This window comes from Microtus pennsylvanicus, chromosome 6, assembly GCF_037038515.1.
Source record: "Microtus pennsylvanicus isolate mMicPen1 chromosome 6, mMicPen1.hap1, whole genome shotgun sequence".
Lineage (NCBI taxonomy): Eukaryota > Metazoa > Chordata > Mammalia > Rodentia > Cricetidae > Microtus > Microtus pennsylvanicus.
In genome coordinates this window covers 65,782,966-65,804,354 of record NC_134584.1, presented here as the reverse complement: position 1 = coordinate 65,804,354, position 21,389 = coordinate 65,782,966, and the positions used below count along the sequence as shown (strand labels likewise).

Genomic DNA, 21,389 nt, shown 5'->3' with positions numbered 1-21,389 from the left:
TATTATGTCATGTTATATTTTAGGGTCAGGCTGCTGCTGGGGCAAGGTATGCAGATGATCTGTTCCCTATGAACCTGTGTGGGAGATCTGGCTCCACCCATCATCTATCATATAGTGGGATGGAAAAGGAAATAAAAGATCTCTTCCCTCCTCTACCTGCTGTGTGGCAATGGTGTTTTATCCTGTTACTTGTATTATTTTAAATAAAACACTGATTGGCCAGTAGCCAGGCAGGAAGTATAGATGGGGCAATGAGAACAGGAGAATTTTGGGAAGAGGAAAGCTCTGTTTGCAGTCATGACCTAGCCATCGAGGAAGCAAGATGTGACTGCTTTACCGAAAAAGGTACCAAGCCACATGGCTAACTCAGAGAAGAATTATGAGCTAATATAAGTTATAAGAATTAGTTAATAAAAATCCTGAGCTAATGGACCAATCAGTTTATAACTAATATAGACCTCTATGTGATTCTTTGGGACTTAATGGCTTCAGGATGGGGGGATGAAAACATTGGTCAACACCTACCCCTCACTCCCTGTGGTGGGTGAGACAACTGGCCTTGAGGTCATAAGAGTGGGAATGTTGGTACTTCCCCTGGCTCACAGCAACACTTGGGCGAGCAGGTCTTGCACCTCATCCAGACAGCGCAGTAGAGCTGACCCTCTTGGCTGGGGCACAAGAGAGCAGGATGGAAGGACTTGAAAGCAGGAAAGCTGACCCCCCATCTTCTGCCATATGTTTACATGGGTAAGAGAAATATGCCCCTCACTCCTTGACACCTATGTCTGGTAGGAGAGCTGGCCCCAGGGTTACAAAAATGAGAGAGCTGGTCCTACCCCTCTCATGGAAGAGAGAGACCTGAACCTCTCCTGGGGAGCACACTAGAGCTGAACCTGTATGTGGGAGTGCATGTGAGCTGCTCCTGTGGATGTGAGAGAAGACCTGCAACCACCTCTCCCTCATATGCTGTGTGGTGGCATGAATAAGGAAAACATGCCCTCCTTCACCCCTTCCCTTGCCATCTGTGCCAGTTAGAAGAGCCAGTCTCAGGGGCATGAGAGCAGAAGAGCTATCCCTGCCTCTCACCAACAGCTGTGGGCACTGCATCTCACCTGGGTAAAACAGCTGCCCCTGGTGGTGTGAGTGTGGGTGAACTGGACCAGAGGGTGTGAGAGAAAGAGAACTGGCCCCTCCCTTTGCTGCCTGCCGCCTCCTGTGAGCTACCTGGGGCAATGCTGGAGAGCTTGCCCAACTAGCTATAATGAGGAAAAACTGGCAAACTGACAAACGCAGCTACCACCAATGTCAGAACCAGGGCAATGAGTTAGCCCAGCATAACATCTACCTCATATACGAACTGCTAGAATATGTAAAGGGATCAGACCTGCAGATCTAAAGCTACAGGATCTCCATGATACAGGGCAACAACAAGATAGTCAAGAAAAGTCTCACTGAGGGCTTAGTATGGATAGCAGAAGCCAGAGACCTCAAGCCAGACCAATGACTCACTGCAGTGAACACTTACAAGTAAAGATGTGTGGACTAAAGTGTGTGCTGTGTGACTCACTGTGACACATTACAGCATTCACACTGAGATATTTGTTCCTTTGCTTGTTTGGTTTTGGTTTTGTTGGTTTTTTTTTTGGGGGGGGGGATACTCTAAAATATTGTTTTGTTTGGAGGTAGATTGCATGGAGAAACAGTGGAAGCAACGGGACAGGGATATGAGTGGGATCAGGTTGCATAATGTAAAATTCACAAAGAATATTTTTTAATTGCACAATAAAAAAATGACTGGCATCTGATTTTTATGGTGAGGTATATTAAGTGGTGTTTTGCTCATGAAGAATAAGCAAAGGTAGTCTCTTTGATAACTGTACAGCAGTCTTCTGAGCGTTCTCCCTGTCATACAACAAGCAAGATGGGAATGGAGAGCAGAAAAGGAAAATAACTCTCCTTGCTCATGGATAACATAAATATTTACACAACCAATGCTGAAGACCTGGGAGAATATCTACAGAAACTAGCAAATCAACTTAGTAAATCTCATGTTAAAATGTTGATGCAGAAATATCAATTTTATTTCACCACATTCACAACAAATGATTGAAAGTTTATTCTTTTACCTCACTCAGAATAGTGTTTTCTATTTCCGTCCATTTGTATGCAAAATTCAAGAAGTCATTTTTTTTTTACTGCTGAGTAGTACTCTAATATGTATATATTCCATACTTTCTTCATCTACTCTTCCATTGAAGGGCATCTAGGTTGTTTCCAGGTTCTGGCTATTACAAACAATGCTGCTAAGAACATAGTTGAGCAAATACTTTAAAGTACCTTCTGTTAAAAGTACTACTTGGATCTTGCATATCATCCTAGAACCTTCATCTGGTGATGGATGGAGATAGAGACAGAGACCCACACTGGAGCACTGGACTGAGCTCCCAAGGTCCCAATGAGGAGCAGAAGGAGGGAGAACATGAGCAAAGAAGTCGGGACCACGAGGGGTGCACCCACCCACTGAGACAGTGGAGCTGATCTACTGGGAGCTCACCAAGGCCAGTTGGACTGTTACCGAAAAAGCATGGGATAAAACTGAACTCTCTGAACATGGCGAACAATGAGGGCTGATGAGACGCCAAGGACAATGGCACGCGGTTTTGATCCTACGCAATGTGCTGGCTTGGTGGGAGCCTAGCCAGTTTGGATGTTCACCTTCCTAGATATGGACAGAGGGGGGAGGACCTAGGACTTACCACAGGGCAGGGAACCCTGACTGCTTGCTCTTTGGACTGGAGAGGGAGGAGGAGAGGAGTGGGGGGAAGGGGAGAGGGGTGGGAGGAGGGGGAGAAGAGTGGGAGGAGGGGGAGAAGAGTGGGAGGAGGGGGAGGGAAATGGGAGGCTGGGAGGAGGTGGAAATTTGTTTTTTTTTTCCTCCTTTTATCAATAAAAAAAGGAAAAAAGTACTACTTGGCAGAGATGAGGGTATGTTTTTAGTGGAATAGAAGCATGCACTCTGCAAACATAAAATTATGAATTTGAATCCTGAGAAGGTGTGTAAAAGAGCCAGGTGTGGATGTGTATGCCTGTGATCTCAGCTCTGGGCAGCAGAGGAAAAGAATACAAGAGCATTCTCACCAATTCAGTAAGAGAATTCAAAAAGGCATGAAGTTATAGAAAAGGACACAGGACACACTACTTCAGTTTGACACACACCCTAACATAATATACCCCCAAACTCACATATGCACACTTGATTCACACATGATATTTACAATAACAAAATATTTCAGTATCAATTTCACTGATAAATATAAATGTTCTTGATTTGAGTTAAAGAAAAACTAAGAACTAAAAACAAACCCATGTAGAAAAATATTTAAATTTGAAACAATTCTCCTAAAACTGAAATAAATTTAACAGGATCATAACCACTGGCCCTTTCTATTTTCGCAAGCTTTTTTCTATGTATATGTAAGTGCAAGTTATTACAAACATTTGTAGAGACTTGAAAAGGAAATTTAAAAAATCAAGAGAAGACCTATCATTTTAGAATAGATGGAAGACAATGAAATACATGTAGCACAAAAGTCCAATAAGACGACAGTGTGGTGCTGGCATAAAGAAATACAAACAAACTGGTGAAGTTGAACAGTATTCAACATAGATGCAGTCATACAGATATCTGACTCATCAACCGAGGGATAAAAGCTGCCCAACCAGGGAGAGCCTCCCTAATAAATGGCACCGAAGCCAAGGAGTTAGTATTCTACCCCTCACCAGACATCAACCTGTTTGAGACAGATTTTAAGTTTAATTGGGAAAGATAAACTTATAAGCCTTTTGTTATATTTTTGTAGCCTGAGTGAATAAAAAGGTATCACAGAAAGAACACAACCAACCATTCATGTCCTGTGTCAGACCAAATGTTTCCTGTTCTTCAAAAGACACAACTCGGAAAATCAAGTTGAGGGCAAGTATTTGAATAATATAAATCAGACAAGTGATTTGCATCCATGATAATCAGTTTCATATAAAAAAAAACACTTACCACTTAGCCTAACCATTCTACTTGTAGGTATTTTTCTAAGAGAAACAAAAACATTTATGTGTCAGCTCTAAATATTTAAACAAATATAACCCAAACCTCAAACAATACAAATGTTTAGCTAATGGGTCAACATGGGCAGTTCATTTTTGTAAAGAAATACTATTCAGTAATAAAAATGATTTACTGGTAATTTCCAAGAATACTTACTTTACTATTTCATTCATTCCCCCTAACATGAACTTGGTAACCATTGTGCCAACCCTAGAAGTAATATAAACTACTGAAGCAAACAGTTGCAAAGGGTACTGTGAGTTAAGCCAGTCAAGATGAGTGAGGCTGAGGGATTTTTGCAACTTTGATATTCTATGATCATTCTTTTTAATTTGTTTTTAAAATTCAATTTCTTAATCCTTAAATCTGAGGAACTACTAGAGGAATGCATACAAATTTTTCTGGCAGTCATTATAATTGCAAATGTGACAAATACTTAAGAATATTGTTTGGAAAAATCAGTAGGTTGTTTTATGAGAAATGATTAAAAAAAAGCTGAGTGTTAAAGAGTGTTGCCCTTAAACATGACGACTTGTATCATATAGTGACTTCATCAACACATCCATTACACAAAGGTCAAATCAGATCTCAGTAGGAAGTGAGAAACAATAATAACCTGTTACCCAGTTCTCTAGCCTGAAGGGAAGTCAGTCATTTCCAGATGCATCTGGAATTAGTGTTCTATGATGTGTATACCATCAAATGAGTTACAAATAAAGTCTAAACTCATATAGACATACCTGTCTGCAACTAACAGTATAAGTTGTAAATAGAAAGAATGTTTCAATCATTTTCAGATATTTGGAGATACATGTTTTTGATACTATTCCCAAACTCAAAAAGCAGTGGCTGTTTAAAAATTGGTTCTCAGTGTTGAAACATATTTATCAATGAATATTGTATGCTCTGTTTTGTGTGACTACGTTGGCTTATGTTAAAACAACTAAGCTCTTGGGCCATGAATGATTTTGTAATAAAATGAATTGGCCATCTCATAAAAAAGAAAGAAAGAGAAACTCAGTTCATTGTTATGATTAGGACATCAGAAAGTCTTTGTAGGCAAGCTGTCAAGTTGTAGTGGTAATGGCAAATTCCAAAATTCTAAATTTCTCTTAAGATCACAGATTTTATCACAGTCACCCAATAATTTGAGCTGCTTCTTGCTTGAAGTGACTGCCTCATTTCATTCACTTAAAGTAAAACAGGTGCCAAATGTCCACATGTACTAACTGTGGTGGCTTTGTTGGTCAGTTTTTCCCCAGTAAAATGCTCTTTTCTTTATTAGTCAACCAAACAATGACACAGATCTGTTTGTTGGCTCGAGCAGAAGGGCCTATGTGTACTTCCCTTTTTGTCACACCAAACACTAAAGAGTGTACTCAAGAGTGGAGAAATAATAGAGTCAGCCATTCCCAGTGTTTCCAGGGTGCTGCTGAGGAAACACTGATTTTTCTCCATATAACTGTGGTAGTACCTAGTGTGCAGTTTGATCTCAGTCTTTCTGCTAAGGTTTCAGAAGTTTTTCTTAACATGATTTATACAGCATGTTGCAGGGATTAACACTGAGAAGTATGTAAACATGGCTGCTTAAGAATCATGTAAAGGCTGAAGTTTAATCTCCACTGTGAGACACTAAGTGTGCAGAAACCTAACCTGAGTGTCTTGCTTAGAGTGAAATCTTTGAGAGATGATTATAATTAGACAAGATCATCAAGTGGAGCCACATGATGAATGTTAGCAGCTTTGTAAGAAATGGAGAGACACCAGGAGCACATGTATATGGTGTCATGGTGCCCTGAACCACCCCAGTTTTCTGCCAGTGAGGTTACCAGCAGGTCTGCATCATTGACTTTAGAAAAGAACTTTAAGCTAACCAAACCATTTTTCCTATAACTTACCTAATCTGTGGTGTTATACAATTTGCAGCACAAAAGTGTAAGAAACTTTGAGTTTTCAGTCATCCAAAAGGTTTAAAAGAACATCCAGTGATTCACAAAACACACTTCCATACCAACAGAATATAAACAATAGATGGTGATGATAATGATTATAGATATATACAAGATAGATAGATAGATAGATAGATAGATAGATAGATAGATAGATAGATAGATAGATGATAGATAGATAGATAGATGATAGATAGATAGATAGATAGATAGATAGATAGATAGATAGATAGATAGATAGATAGATAATAAAGAGAGATAGATGATACATAGATAATAAAAAGATATTATTTGAGATGTTGGAAGATCTGTTATACAAAGCTATATATAAACAGCACATAAATGCCAATTCATTCCCATCTAGACTTGTTTCCTATTTTCCTATATACTGTTCTTCATTTCCTCATCCTTTTTTCTTCCCTCATGCCATGACATTCCTATAGTATGCCACATAACACGGTAACATCCATGTATTCCTACAGAATGACACATAGTTCTGTAATATGCATGGTATCCCTGTAGTGCACCAAACAGTACTGTACTATGCATGGTAACCCTACACTGTGTCACACAACATGGTAGTATCTTATAATAGGGTGTTGTACCCCCATTGATTTGTTTCATTGTACTTATGAAAGTGATCATGGGATCTCTGGTAAGCAATGCAATAGTGAATGAATCACTAATACACAACTATCTGAGATGAAAATAATATCTTTGTTAGACTCGAAGTTTCCCCTAGCCTTATCTATTCTCTCTGCCCTGTGTTTCAACTTCCCAGCTGTATTCTCCTCTGTTCCTTAATATCTCATTATGTGTGCTATTTGAAATTGTGTACTTGCTGTGCTTTACTTGCTCCTACTTATTAAACAACATTGGCAAGTCAAAAATAATCTAATCTCTTGGTTTTTATACTTTATTAAAATTTTAATAAAATTTTGACTTTGGGGCATATTTATAAAATTTACCCAAATATATAACAATAGTTTAGAATGATGCCCAATTAATATATTTGGCTCTGGAGTCAGTCTCTCTGAAACTGGATTACAACACAGCCATGCCCTTGTTTTAGGATCATAGTCAAATTACTTAACTTTTAAATGATTTTAACTTCTCATGTAAAAGGTTTTCTCATCATGGTCACTCCTTTAAAGAGTTGTTTGCAGATAAAATGAAATAATACTTAGAAAGAACTTATCACAATAACAGTCATATAGGAGGAATCAATAAATATTAGTAGCAGTGGTAAATAATTTTCATTTGTCCTGAACACATTCCCTTTGGCTTCTGTATCTTGAACAGTAAAACAAGGGATTTAATATCTTACCAATGTCATGCATGCTTGCCACTACTCACACTGCAAGATCCCCTGTGTCTCCACCATCCTAACTGTCCCTTGACTTGGGGTTTGTCCATCTTCATAACTGCTTTTGCTAATCTCTATTTCACACACACACACACACACACAGAGAGAGAGAGAGAGAGAGAGAGAGAGAGAGAGAGAGAGAGAGAGAGAGAGAGAGAGCTCCACATATCTCTATCATACATAGATGTAGTATGTGTCTTTATTTCTAATAGTTTCTGCCTCATTAGGCATTCCTGAACAATACAGGTGAGCAAGAGGGAAAATTGTAGAGTGCCTAGTTTGTTCCTGATGGCTTTCAAGAGGGAGATAGAATTGCCAGACAACAACACATTTGTCTAGAGACACCAGAATGCTTGGAAGTCTTCTTTCTTAGGCTGTAAATATTGTCAAAATAAATAAACAGACATATATCGTCAGCCAAGCAAGGGCTGTTTAGAGGTCACCAGGACCCCTTGAAATACTAATTTTTTACTATAGTTCAGGTGGTTTTCTGAACAAAGATATTATTTTATATCATCCCATGTCAAGGATTAGAAGAGAGACATTCCAAGAGCTCAAAATGTAGTGAAGAGATGTGGGATTCCCCTATGTATGCTGTGAATATCATTGGTTAATAAAGAAACTGCTTTGGGCATATAGCATAGCTATAGGGGAACAGAGCTAGGTGAGAAAAACTAAACTGAATGCTGGGAGAAAGGAGGCAGAGTCAGGGAGAAGCCATGGAGCCGCTGCCAGAGACAGATGTGCTGAATCTTTGCTGGTAGGCCATGACCTCCTGGTGATGCACAGATGGAGATGGGTCAAATTAAGATGTAAGAGTTAGCCAATAAGAAGCTTGAGCTAATGGGCCAAGCAGTGATTTAAGTAATCCAGTTTCTGTGTGACTATTTCGAGGCTAAGCAGCCAGGAACTAACTAGCAGCCTCCTCCAACAGTGAAGAATGCTTTACTTCACTGAATTCAAATGGTGGAAGTCCAGAATAGAGACCGAAAGTGAGACTAGAAAGGAAGAAAGCATGAGAGATGCGGTGGGAACAGAGATAAGGGATGATGTCTCTCACTGAAGGATAACATCTACAACAAACTGGTGGAGGAAGTGTTCCTTCTGCTGCTGCTGAGAAGTGACAGATCTTGAAAGAAGAAAAGCTATAGACATGTAGATATTAAGATAATAAGGTAACAGCCATTAATGGAATAGATACACTTCAACATCAGTGGCCTGAAAAACAGGATTATGGTTAATCGTATAAAGTGTTGTATTGAGGTAGGAGCAGAGTAGACATCTTCATCACAGTGATCCAGGGACTAGGGTTTCCTTCTATTGAGACTGAGCTATATCCTGGGGCTTCTGAGTTCTTCACGTTGAGTTAGTGGATAGGAATAGCCTAAATGTCCAAGCAGGAAGTTTTGTATGTACCTAGTACAAAAATATACAGAGTGTATTATATGTGCCTGCATTCTTTGAGTATAATATAGTCATAAGGCAACACTTAACTATAACCATAGTGCAAAATAGAAAATCTATCTAACTAATCAATTCACCACACTATAGAAATAAGTATTGTCTTTAGGGCCATTTCATTAACCACAAAATGGGAGATTTAGATTTATGCATAGAGTATGAGTATTCAAAAGCATTAAAAAACAACTGTTTTCTATAGTAATAACTATAGATAAATATGACACATTCATATTGAATCTCTCAATTCAAGAAAATGACTTAATAATTTTAAAGACTTTTTATTAGAATTTTCAGGAGGAAATTTGTAGATACTGTGTCGTGTTTTCTCTTCATTAGATATTTGATTTAGCTCTTGATTTGATGTGTGATTCCTCTCATCATTATGCTATGAATATGTTTTATTACCATTGGATATTAAAGAAACTATTTAGGTCAATGGCTTAGAAAAGTAAATCCAGGTGGGAAACCTGAACAGAGATATAAAAAAAGTGGGCAGAGTCAGGGAGATGCCACGTAGCTGCTGAAGGAAAAAGATGCCAGCTGCCAGCCAGAACCTTACCAATAAGCCACAACCTCAAGGCAATACACAGATTAATAGAAACAGGTTAGTTTAAGATGTAAGAGTTAACTAGATGCTACACCATCTAGAAACAATGTTGTAATTAATATAGTTTCTGTTTTATTATTTGAGTCTGGGCTTCTGGAAAATTAAAAAGCAGTTCCTGCCTACATTGATTCATTGCTTTGCTACATTCATTAGAATTATATCATTATTGCTGTTATATAAGGAAAGCTTTATATTTTTATGAATTTTTCACTTAACATTTTCATTGATTATTGTGTATGTATATGCATTTGTGTGTATTTATGTTCATGTATATAGGAGGTGTGTGTGTTTGAGTGTGCATACGTGTGTGTGTGTGTATGTGTAGGCTATAGGATAACACTGGGTGTTGTTTCTCATGCACTGTCTACTTTGTGTTTTTTTTATATTTTTATTTTCCCATTAAAATATTTACACTTTCTCCCCTCCTCCCATTCCCCTCCCGCTCCCCCACTCACCCTCCTCCCTCCTCCTCCCTCCTTAAGAGAGGGCAGGGAATTTTCCCCTGTGGGAAGTCCAAGGCCCTCCCTTCTACATCCAGGCATAGGAAGGTGAGCACCCAAACAGACTAGGGTCCCAAAAAGCCAGTACATGCAGTAGAAACAAGTCCCAGTGCCATTATCAATGGCTTCTCAGTCAGACCCCATTGTTAGCCACAATCAGAGAGTCCGGTTTGATCACATGCTCATTCAGTCCCAGTCCAGCTGAATTTGGTGAGCTCCCATTAGAACAGGCACACTGTCTCAGTGGGTGGACCAACCCCTCACCGTCCTGACTTCCTTGCTCATCTTTGTAGTTGGAGCTGCGGGGCTGCATTCTGCCACGCAGCTCCCGCCACCTGCTAGCTTTACCCGAAATAACAACACACAAACTGTATTCTTTTAAATCCTGCTAGGCCCATTATATCTAGCCTCTTCTTGGCTAACTCTCGCACCTGGACTAGCCCATTTCTTATAATGTGTGTAGCACCCCAAGGTGCTCTTACCTGGAAGATTCTAGCCTATGTCCATCCTTGGTAGGAGTTCATTGCTTCTGCCCCGGAGAGGGGAGCATGGCCTCTGAGCTCACTTCCTCTTCCTCTCAGCATTCTGTTCTGTTTACTCCACCCACCTATGTTTTAACCTATGAAGGCCAAGCAGTTTATTTATTAATTAGCCAATGACCTTCCTCCATCACATCTTCTCCCTCTTTCTGCTCTTCAACTGGACCTTGGGAGCTCAGTTCAGTCAGTGCTTTGTACTTTGTGATTTTTGAGACACAGTCTGTCACCAGTCTGGAAATCACCCAGTAGGCTAGCAATCTGCCTGTCTCTACCTGTCCAGGGGTTAAGATTATAGATGCCAACACCAGGCCTGTGTCTTACACAGGTGCTGTGAATTGGGGATGGACCTCTGGTCTTTATGATTGTGCACCAAGCACTTTACAGACTTGAGCTACCTCTACAGCCCTCATGGATTATTTCATAGTATCATAGCACTTAGGTTATTTAAAGCACTTCAGATAGCCTTCTGAATGCAACTAGATTTAATTTAGCATTTGACAAATTCTGAACAACTGTTACAAAGGGAGCAGACAGTCCTTATGAAATATTATGACCTCTTTTGGTTAAAAGCCAATCAATCCCATGGATTACTCTAGAAATTATGTCAAAGCTGCTATATTTTAGGCACTTATACTGAAGTAAAGATTCCTTAGATGAGAATTTATAGCTGACTATGCAAAAACAGAAGCATCACCTGGCTACTGAGAGCCAACTAAAATCTTAGAACAGGATACTGAAGAGGGTATGGCAGAGAGGACAACACCACGTGCTTCTGTCTTCTCCTTGGGTTCTTGTAAATAGCACTGTTGATGCAAAATGAACACTGTCACCGGTTCCAGAGAGACACCTCCCCTGAGGTCTCTCTCCAGCCACTGTGCCTAATGCGGGTGGGGTGATTTTCACCCTTCGTTTACTTTGTCATTATTCTGGCCTCTAGTCCATTCTTCTGCCTATGCTCAGTGAACTGCCACTCTATTATCAGTAGGATTTAAAAATAACTAGCATTAACTATTGTAAACATAGAATAATGATACCATTTTTCTTCAATACAAATTCATACATCATTGTAACTGAGGAAAAGCAAGACTCAAATGACTTTTTACCAACTAACATAACACAGATTACATACAATTAATTGGCATCACATTGTCTCTCATTTGTATTTTTAATATCATAGATATTCCTTTAATATTGACAGTGGGTGTACACGAAAACGTAATATCATAGTATTAATTAATGTTGAATAGAATTATGCAAGGACAAATAAAAGATGAGCAGCTCTTTGGTCTTACTTTTTTGCTTTCTTTTCTTCTTAACAAAACAATTATAATTCTGACTTTTCCTGCTTCCTCTCCAAGATTCCAATTTTAAGCCCAATCAAAAGATGCCAACATATTCAAAACTGAGAATGCTTTGGATTCGGTATTCCTCCTGTCTTGCTCGCCTTTAAGGGATTTTAAGTCTTTTTTTTCTCCCAAGCTGCCAGTTACACTGAATTGTTCTGAAATGTGAAATGTGTGTGTGTGTGTGTGTGTGTGTGTGTGTGTGTGTGTGCGTGTGTGCACGTGCGCACGAGCATGTGTGTAAATATAAGCTACTATCAACCAGGGCAACAATAAGAACTTCACACTTGTCATTTAGTAAAACCTGCCTTTTGAGCCCTGTCAGTCATGGGTTTCTACATGTGTGCTTATTGGTTGGAGCAGTGCTATTTTACGGCAGCTTCTGTTTAGGAATTCACGTCGCTGCTTGGCATTTATGTAGTTCAGCTGTTAGAGAGTCAGGGTAAGAAGAAAGGAAATATGCAGGAGTGAAGGTTTTGGGGCAAAGAGGGAAATAAGAAAGGGCTTTAGGTTGTGAAATAACAATAGCAGCCATGTGGCAGCAATAAAGCTCAGGCAGAGCCCCCCGGTTCAGGCAAGGCACAGCCCAACAGATGCAGCCCACACCCATCCTCATGAGCTGGGTGGCCGAATGCTGGCACAAAGTGCAAGCTGCATGAAGTAAATACTAGTCGTTACTGTCAGCGACGGCCTTTGTCACTCTGCAATGCTGAACTCATTACAGTGCGTGCCACTGAGCTCAGATCTGCCTAAAACACAAAAAGATTTAGAGAAGGCATGTGAATAAAAAGGAAAAGGTTTCAGGATCTAACTGGGCTGACAAACCTGTGCATGATTCATACTGTAGGTTCAAATATGTTCAGAAGTTCAGATATTTATCCAATATTGTCAGCATAAAACTCTATCCCTTGAATTTTAATAGGAAAATAACAGCAGCGGGATCGTCCTCTCTGGCGTTCTGAAGCACTTTGAGCTTCTTATTTCTCTCGAATCATTAGGAAACCTTGAGTTTAGAATTTGAAGTTCAGAAGCAAGTATTTCTGGAACATATAAATAAAAGTACTGAAATTAAATTTCACTCCTTTCTAAGTAACTCTAGGAAAGGTAACAAAGGTGACATTTTTTACTTAAACTTGCCAGAGAGAATGGATGTTTCTAGGAATTCTCTGGAACATATGGCTTAGGTATATAGAAGGTACATAGGTAAGGGCAAAACAAGAATGGCTCATTGAGATTCAAAATCCTCTCTTTCCACTCTGCTCCACTCTTTAAGGAAGGAACTTGAGGATTTTTGTTGTGAAACTATGCTGGAAATCATAGCTTCAAGTGATAAGAGACCAAAAACATTAACAAAATATCTATGCTTTATTATTTAATATTGATGATTTAGTACTTTTTTATTATTATAATAGCAAATCTCTTTGAAACTATAAGTTATATGTGACTAACATCAACTGGCATAATCACATGTGAAGTTATGAGTCCAGCATAGCATTTACAACACGTCTATATACTTGGACATGTACATGTATTTTACCTTTTTTTGTACCTATTCATAGTTTGAAAAGCAAAGTCAGTCTAGAGTTGAAATAGTATATCATCAAAGCTAGAATTATTTATAGTGTGTACATACTGATGATATCCAACAACAAGAAGGGTGTGTGATTGTCTACAATGACAATAATATTAACACTTAAAGGGTGTTCAGGTATCATGGAAATAAATATCACACCTATGATCCCACAGAAAGTGGAGACGAGAAAACTGCCAGGAGTTTGAGACCAGTCTGGGCTGCATGCCAAGTTCCAGATCAACCTGAAATATAAAGTGAAGTGTTGCCACAAAAAACAAAACAAACAATGCAATCTTAGGACATTAAAAAAGAATTCTTTTAAAAAATTATAAATTAACACATAGTCATACCTTACTTCTGAAAACTGTATAGTTCACTTCAATAATTATCATGCTACCATGGAAACAGTACAGAGAAGATTCACATGACCTCTGCGCAGGGTTAATATATAAGTGTGGGAGGTTACCCTCACTTCTGAGTGATGTTAGCAGCTCTGGTACGCATTAAATAAATATTACAACAGGCCAAAAGAAAATTGTGAGGTGGTAATGGTAATGTGTGGTGTTATTAGCAATAGTATTAGTAATTTAAGTATACACTACTATGAGTTGCTCAAATTGCATGTTTAAATCTAACGAATTTTATCTTAGTTACATCTGAGAAAACTTACAAAAATATTTGAAAATGCTAAAATGAATTCACTGTTACGATTCGGATTCTTGTGTCTCAGCACAGGAAGCACGGGGACTGGCTTTCTGTGCTTTCCACTGTGAGAGTTTCAGTCATGGCAGAAGCTTGTTTGGATATCAGCAGCTCCCAGACTTTTTATTAACTTGCCAATCTCTAACAATCAGGTAAGACCTCAGCATATTTAGACACCAAATGAGTGTGTTAATGTAAATAACCTACAAACTAAATAATAAATGGCACTAAAGTGAATACACAGGGAAGACGTAATGTGGAATGGTCCCGTATGTGTAATCTACTAATGGGCTGCTTCTCAAAAGAGAAGAAAATACTTTAAGAACCACATGCTTCCTAAGATAAATGTTATCTGACTTTTGATAATAAAATTCAGGTCTTTTTCTGCTACCATTTACTGGGCTAAAATTGAAAACAAACACGCATGCTCATATGTTCCCCAGACAATGGGCGTCTGTGTGTGGGTGTCTGTCTTAAGCATTCACATTCACAGCAACTGAATCCTTTGGTATCAGTGCTGCCCAGTGACTTGCTTTTCTCCCCCTCTCAACTTTTTCTTTTCTTTTTTTTTCTTTTTCTTTTTTTTTTTTGGCCTGTCAATCTGAAGAGGTTGGGAAAATGATGAACAGAAAACAAAACTGAAGGTAAAAGCAATAGAGAAAGATTGATTGACCCCACACTATCATGTAAGTGTCAATAACAAGGAGCTACTGGGTGTCTGCAGTGTTTTTCTCTAAACTTTTAGCCATCCATCAGTCACAGCCCAAGATAACAATCCATCATGGAGTCAAAGTGGCGAACAACTGTGTGGTCCTTTGATAAGGGACAGTGTCACAATTCGTCTCCTTCCCTTCCCACAGATCGCCTCAAATAGGGTAAGGCTCTGTTATAACAGCTGCAAAGTGCCCAGAGACATTCTTCAGTGTGGAAAAAATTCTTATGAAATACATACAATAGAGATCTAGGCACCTATTTAAAAAAATACAGCCAGTGATCATTTGTTCAACTTCCATGTTGAATTTATTTGCTCTGTTCTTTCTCAGTATTATCTTTAACAAACGAATTGTTTAATGTAACCAACAGGCAAGATAGTGACTTCTTTTTAAAGTGATTAAAGTAACAATATCCTGAAGGCCACAATGCTGTCTCTGTACAGTCTGAGCAGTATTTTAAATCTGTAGCTGGACTTAATTTTCTTTTATGAATTGAATACAAGGAGGCATTATAGATAATCCATATGTTTACATATTTGACAGAATGTGCTATCCCCATTCTTTCTCCAAAATTATATCTCAGTCTGACCGGTCAAAAACGTTTAGTGGCCGAGAAAATGAGCATATCACACTAGGAACTGTTATGACTTAAATATGTTCCTGAGGTTCATTTAAGCATTTAAAGAATAGTATGTTTAAAAATATTTAATGGTAAGACACTGTTTCCCCAAGCCTGAAGTTCTTTTCTGAAAAGACAAATTTCTTATACAACATTCTCTAATGCCATGTTGCTTTAAAGATTTTGGTGACAAAATCGTTTTAGTGTATCCACTTACAAAAATATTAGGACCAACCATATAAATAAAAACAGGGAGAGTCATTTTCACTGTGTGTGGACAAGGATGTGGCACAAGAAGACCCAGGAAAATGAGGCCGTCATTAGAGCAGGGCACCAAAAGGAGCAGGAAGTCACTCATAAGGAAGAAAAGAACCAAACAAGCAAAATTTGCTTTAAACAGCATCTGATTTGGAGTCAACCCTGTTGGTCTTGGTTAAGTACACTTAGAATCAGGCTCTACATTTTGTAAACATTAGGTAACAAAAAAAAGTGCCTACTTTGCCTAAACAGTATATTGCCTTCCTTGCCACAGGGAAGGTATTATATATTTCATGAAAATGTTTTAAGTACTAAAAGAGATAAATATTCTATCTACAAAGTTTCATAAATGTTAACTACTATATTTTTTGCTACCATATTTTTCTAAAGTTTTCTTTTGCTTTGTGTTTTAATCCATAAACTAATGTCACATTGTGCTTCCTAAACTGACACTTGCAATGAGCTTTTCCAGCATCTAATTGCTATTTTGTAACTAACGGAGGTCAAGAGTTGTTCTCCATAGATTCTTGAGGGTCTGCTTTCTTCACTGATGAGAAGAGCCAAGCCTACTCTTCAGATTTCTGGGCAAATTTCAAGGAAACCCCACTTGTATGCTTCTGAGATGAGACATTCAAATTGGCTGTTCTATCCTAATCTGTTATTATATGTAATAAGTTCCCACATGTGGACAGTGTGAGCCTGGAACCACACCCAAAAGCCAGTGAAGAAATGACATCACAAGGCCCCACTGAGTATAGTGAAGAATGTGAAGTGATTCTTTCAGCAAATTGCCCCAAACTAAAGATGTTTTCAACCAGAAAATCTGCTGGAAATGTGCTTCTCGTTTAGCAAGACCTGCTCCTCAGACACGACAGCAGGAGTCTCGGCTAGCAGTGCCTTCCACTCCAAGCATATAAACTCATCCGAATTCTGAGTTCCAAATATTCTGGAAAAAGAAGTTGCCAAGGTTATATAGCAACATAGAATTAGAGCCTATGCTAATTGGAATTTTAAATTTTCATTTATCTTCATTTTGAGTTCTATTTGTTTGAATCAAAATGACCCTAGACAACAATAACACTAATTTTGAGGTGTTGGATCTTTCTGCAAGGCTGGTAGGATTTGTCCTGCTGCTGTACCATTGGGACAAAAGGCTTCACTGTAACCAAAGAGAAAGCTTCTTGCTATTCCAACAAAATGAGAATATTAAATCTATTCTGTAAAGTAATATTCCATAAGCATGGTCTAACAGCATTTTGCCTGCAAATGTTATTTATAAGAATATTTTCAAACATGGATAACTATGAAACTTAGGTCACTTCACCTACCAAACAGAAATTCCTGATATTACAAGAGGGAGAAATAAATTGTGATATCCAGGTCAGAAGCTTTTCTACCTATCCTAAATTATTTGCCACGCATATACACATCCATAAGTCCACACAAGAATGCACATAGATCACATCTGTTTAGGGTGGGAACTCTGAAATAGATGATAAAGTTTGGCTATTCTAGAAAGCAACTGAACAGTCATGTGTGGTCATCGCATGAGGACCTGCTTAGGATGACACAGTTTGAGAAAACCATGCTTTAAGATCAGATTCTATTTTTAGGCAGGGTTTTTTTTTCCTAGTCAGATGTTGAAAACCCATAAAGAGGATTTTAAAATGTTATTACTAGTAAGTTATTGCTCCCTTAATGTGGACTGCACTGTGGTAATAGAAACTCCAGGAAAACATCTTTTCTTTCTGTCTCTTTCTCTCTCTAAACTTTATTTATAGCCTTGCAAAAGACTAGCATTCACATAACCCGTCTGCGCAGGCATGCCAGAAGATTAATGATATCGCAGTGTTCTTGAGAACAAAACTGTGTCTACCACGGTGTTGAATAATCTCCCCTTTCACACATTAGAAGTGAGATGAGGCCTACTTTAGAGAGCAAGGACAGCGTGTCACATGGAGCTGCTTAGCTTACAGACACGCCTGCCTTGCTATCCTGAGTCGCAAAATGTTTTTGTGCATGTTATCCTAGGAAGAAGGAAGCTTTTATCACCATCGCTTTTTCAGAAATTTACATACAGCCTCAAAATCTGACTTTTTCAACATGTTTTTCCCAATCTGTTGCTGGTAAGAATTGAGAATTCACAGAGAGTTGTGCATCATGACCTCTTATCTCAGCTCTTCTCAAACTTAGCTAGGAAGACTGAGTGCTTTTTAAGGAGTTAATATTTTAGGTGGAATTCTTTTCTCTAATTTTCAGTAATGGTAATGACACAGCCCGTATTTACTGAAACAGTCTTCACATCATGGAACAGGCCCAGGGATCGCTGTACTATATCTCTTCTCAACATCCTCGAAAAGCCTTGCTATTGTTACCCCCAAATTGGGGCTATCAGCTTTGAGAGACCTACAGCTCACTGACGCTCACCCCTCTCAAGGAAGCCATGACTCACAGCCAGGCTCGGAGACTTAAAGCCGTATTCTGAACAACTGAAGCACTGCTTCCCAGGCTGTAAGTATAGTACAAGCTTTTACTGAACCCCATGGAACTTATTGTTTGTAAAGTCTAGACATTTTGTTATCAATATTCACACATTTGGTATATGCCAGTATGTAAAAATTTTAAATTACAAAAATATATAAAACACAGTTCTAACTTCTAAAGAGTAATAGAATCATAATGGAAAATTAAGACCACGAAGGCCCTAGTCATTTAGAGTTTTGCAAAACTGCATAATGGAATGTAAAATGTTTGAATAAACTTGCATGTCTACACTTAAAATTCATATATGTACATACAGTTTGAGTGACATTTCCCTTAAATTATGTTATAGAAATGTTAATATTAATTTTGATATAGGTTTTATGATTCATAGCACTTACGCATATACATATATTTCACAATCCAGACATTTTGTTAAGTGGAGACTTAACAGTACATTTAGATTTTAGTGAGAAATATAAAACTCTAAAATAGGGGATGGTGAGGTGGCTTAGAAGGCAATGGCTCTACTATTCAAACCTGATGATCTCAGTTCAAATCTCAGAATCCAAAGGTAGAAAGAGAGACCAACTCTTGAAAGCTTTCCTCTGACCATACCCCTCCATATGTACATTCTCATTCTACATGTTAATAAAATGTAATTACAAAAATAACATAGATGTGTGATATGAAGTGGTAAGTGGAGAAATCCTCTCCAGCAATCTGGGACTCAAAGGATGTAAGAACAATGAGAATTTGGAGTAAAATAATCACCTGGGTTGTACACTGGCACTCTCTACATAGTAGTAAATAATCAACTGAGTTGTACATGGGTGCTCTCTATATAATAACATTCTCAAGTACAAGTCACTGAAGAACCGAAATGTGTGGATAGCCAAGAAATAGCAAATTTGTGGCTAAGAATCCTTATTTGGGCAGCATAATAAAAAATAAGAAAGATGTGATAAAAGGCAATGTCCTTCCATGTTAGATCTACTCCTTTATCTGAAAGAACTCTTAAGTTGCATTGTGCTGAAAATTCACTTTCTGAATTATATGGAATATATATTGATAATATGAATATATATTGGACTTCATTGACATATCATAAATCTGTATCCCATTTTTAATTGGATTATTTGCTTTGTTGGTGTCTAGTTTCTTGAGTTCTTTATATATTTTGTATATTCACAACTGTCAGATGTGGAGTTGCTGAAAAACTTTTCTCATTCTGTAGACTGCCACTTTGTCCTAATGACAGTGTCCTTCGCCTTACAGAAGCTTTTCAGTTTTATGAGGTCCCATTTATTAATTGTCAACCTTAGTGTCTGCAGTAACAGTGTTCTGTTCAGAAAGTTGTCTCCTGTGCCAATGGGTTCAAGGCTATTCTCCCTACTTTCTCTTCTAATAGGTTCAGTGTGTCAAGTTTTATGTTGAGGTCTGGATTCACTTAGATTTGAGCTTTGTGCAGGATGATAGATGCAGATATAATCCCATTCTTCTACATGTTGACATTGTTAGAATGGCACAATTTATTGAAGATACTTTTCTTACTCCATTTCTGGCTTCTTTGTCTAAAAGGATTTATGTCTGGGTCTGCAATTCAATCCCACTAATCAGCTAGTCTGCTTTTATGTCAATACCATGTCGTTTTTATTACTATAACTCTGTAATACAGGCTGAAATCATGGGTGGTGATAGGCTGGAACCTAGCCCAATTGTTCCCGGAGAGGCATCATCCAGCAACTGATGGCAGCAAATGCTGACACCCAAAGTCAAGTATTAGGTGGAGCTCAAGAAACCCCACAGAATGGGAGGAAGGACTATAGGAGCTAGAGAGATAGAGGATGCCATTAGAATATGGCCCACAGATTCAACGAAGCAGAGCTCTTAGGGGCTCACAGAGACTGAAGTGACAATCATGGAGCCTGTATGGGTCTGAGCTAGGTCATCTACATCTATGTTTTGGTTGTGAGGTTTGGTGTTCTTATGGGACTCCTAACAATGGGAGTGAAGGGCATCTCTAACTCTTTTGCCTGCTCTTAGGACTCTTTTCCTTCCACCTGGTTGCCTTTTCCAGCCTTGATATGAGGGTTTGTGGCTAGTCTTATAACTTGTAAAGCCATGGTTGGTGGATATCCCTGGGAAGCTTGTTCTCTTCTGAAGGGAAACAGAAGATGAGTGGCTCTGAGGAAGAGGGGGTGGAGAGGGGTTTGGAAGAGTGGATGCTACAGTTGGGATGCAATATATGAGAGAAGACTAAATAAAATGTATATGTATTGTTTTCCTTCTATTGAAAATATTTTTTCTCTCACAATATAACTTGATTATAGTTTTCCTTTCCTCTACTCCTCTCCTTCCATCCAGATACACACCCTCTCTGTCTCTCTTTAGAAAACAAACAGTCTTCTAAGACATAACAATAAAATAAAATATAATCATATAAGTCAAAATCAAACACATCAGACTAGAACAAGACAATTAAACAGAAGGAAAATGAACCAAGAAACAGATATAAACGCAAAGAACCAATTGTTTGCACACTCACAAATCCCATAAGAACACTAAGCTGAAAGCTATAACATACATATGCAAAGGACCTGTAGAACAAAGGGAGAGATTAAGAGAATATATATTAATAAAATAAAATAAAAATATGATCTTTTTTTAAAAAAAGGAAAAGCTCAGACATGGCATTATAAAACAAAGAACCTCCAAAGCCACTGAGGAGTTCATTTTCTGTCAGCATACTACTTGGCATGCTGTCTTCCCTGAAGAGTAGATTGTTTCTCCAGTTAGACAGACTTCCGTGGAGAAACTAAACTTTCATTAACAAGTAGTTAGCTATTGGATATTGTTTCCAGATTGGGGAAAATGCATATGTCCATTTTTCCTTTTATCCTAGGACCCTGTGCAGTACAGACCCTGTGAATTTCCCTCAGTCTTTATGGGTTCATATGTAAAGTTGGTCTTGTTGCTTTAGAGGGTCTTGTTTCATTGATGCCTCCATCCCCTCTTTTGGATGGGAAGGATTTGATGGAGACATCCCAGTTAGGCCTAAGTGTTCCAAGGTCTCTCATTCTCTGCATAATATCTGGCTATGGGTATCTGTATTTGTTCCATCTGATACAGGAGGAAGTTTCTCAAATGATGGCTGAGCAAGATACTAATCTATG

At 38.4% G+C, this 21,389-nt stretch overlaps 1 non-coding gene across 1 annotated transcript; it reads left to right on the top strand.

Moving 5' to 3' along the window:
* Positions 1 to 13,809: 13,809 nt before the first annotated feature.
* On the top strand, positions 13,810 to 13,916 carry LOC142853206 (U6 spliceosomal RNA). Its single transcript, XR_012911127.1, has one exon. It is a non-coding gene; the product is annotated as a U6 spliceosomal RNA (small nuclear RNA).
* The last annotated feature ends 7,473 nt before the right edge of the window (positions 13,917 to 21,389 follow it).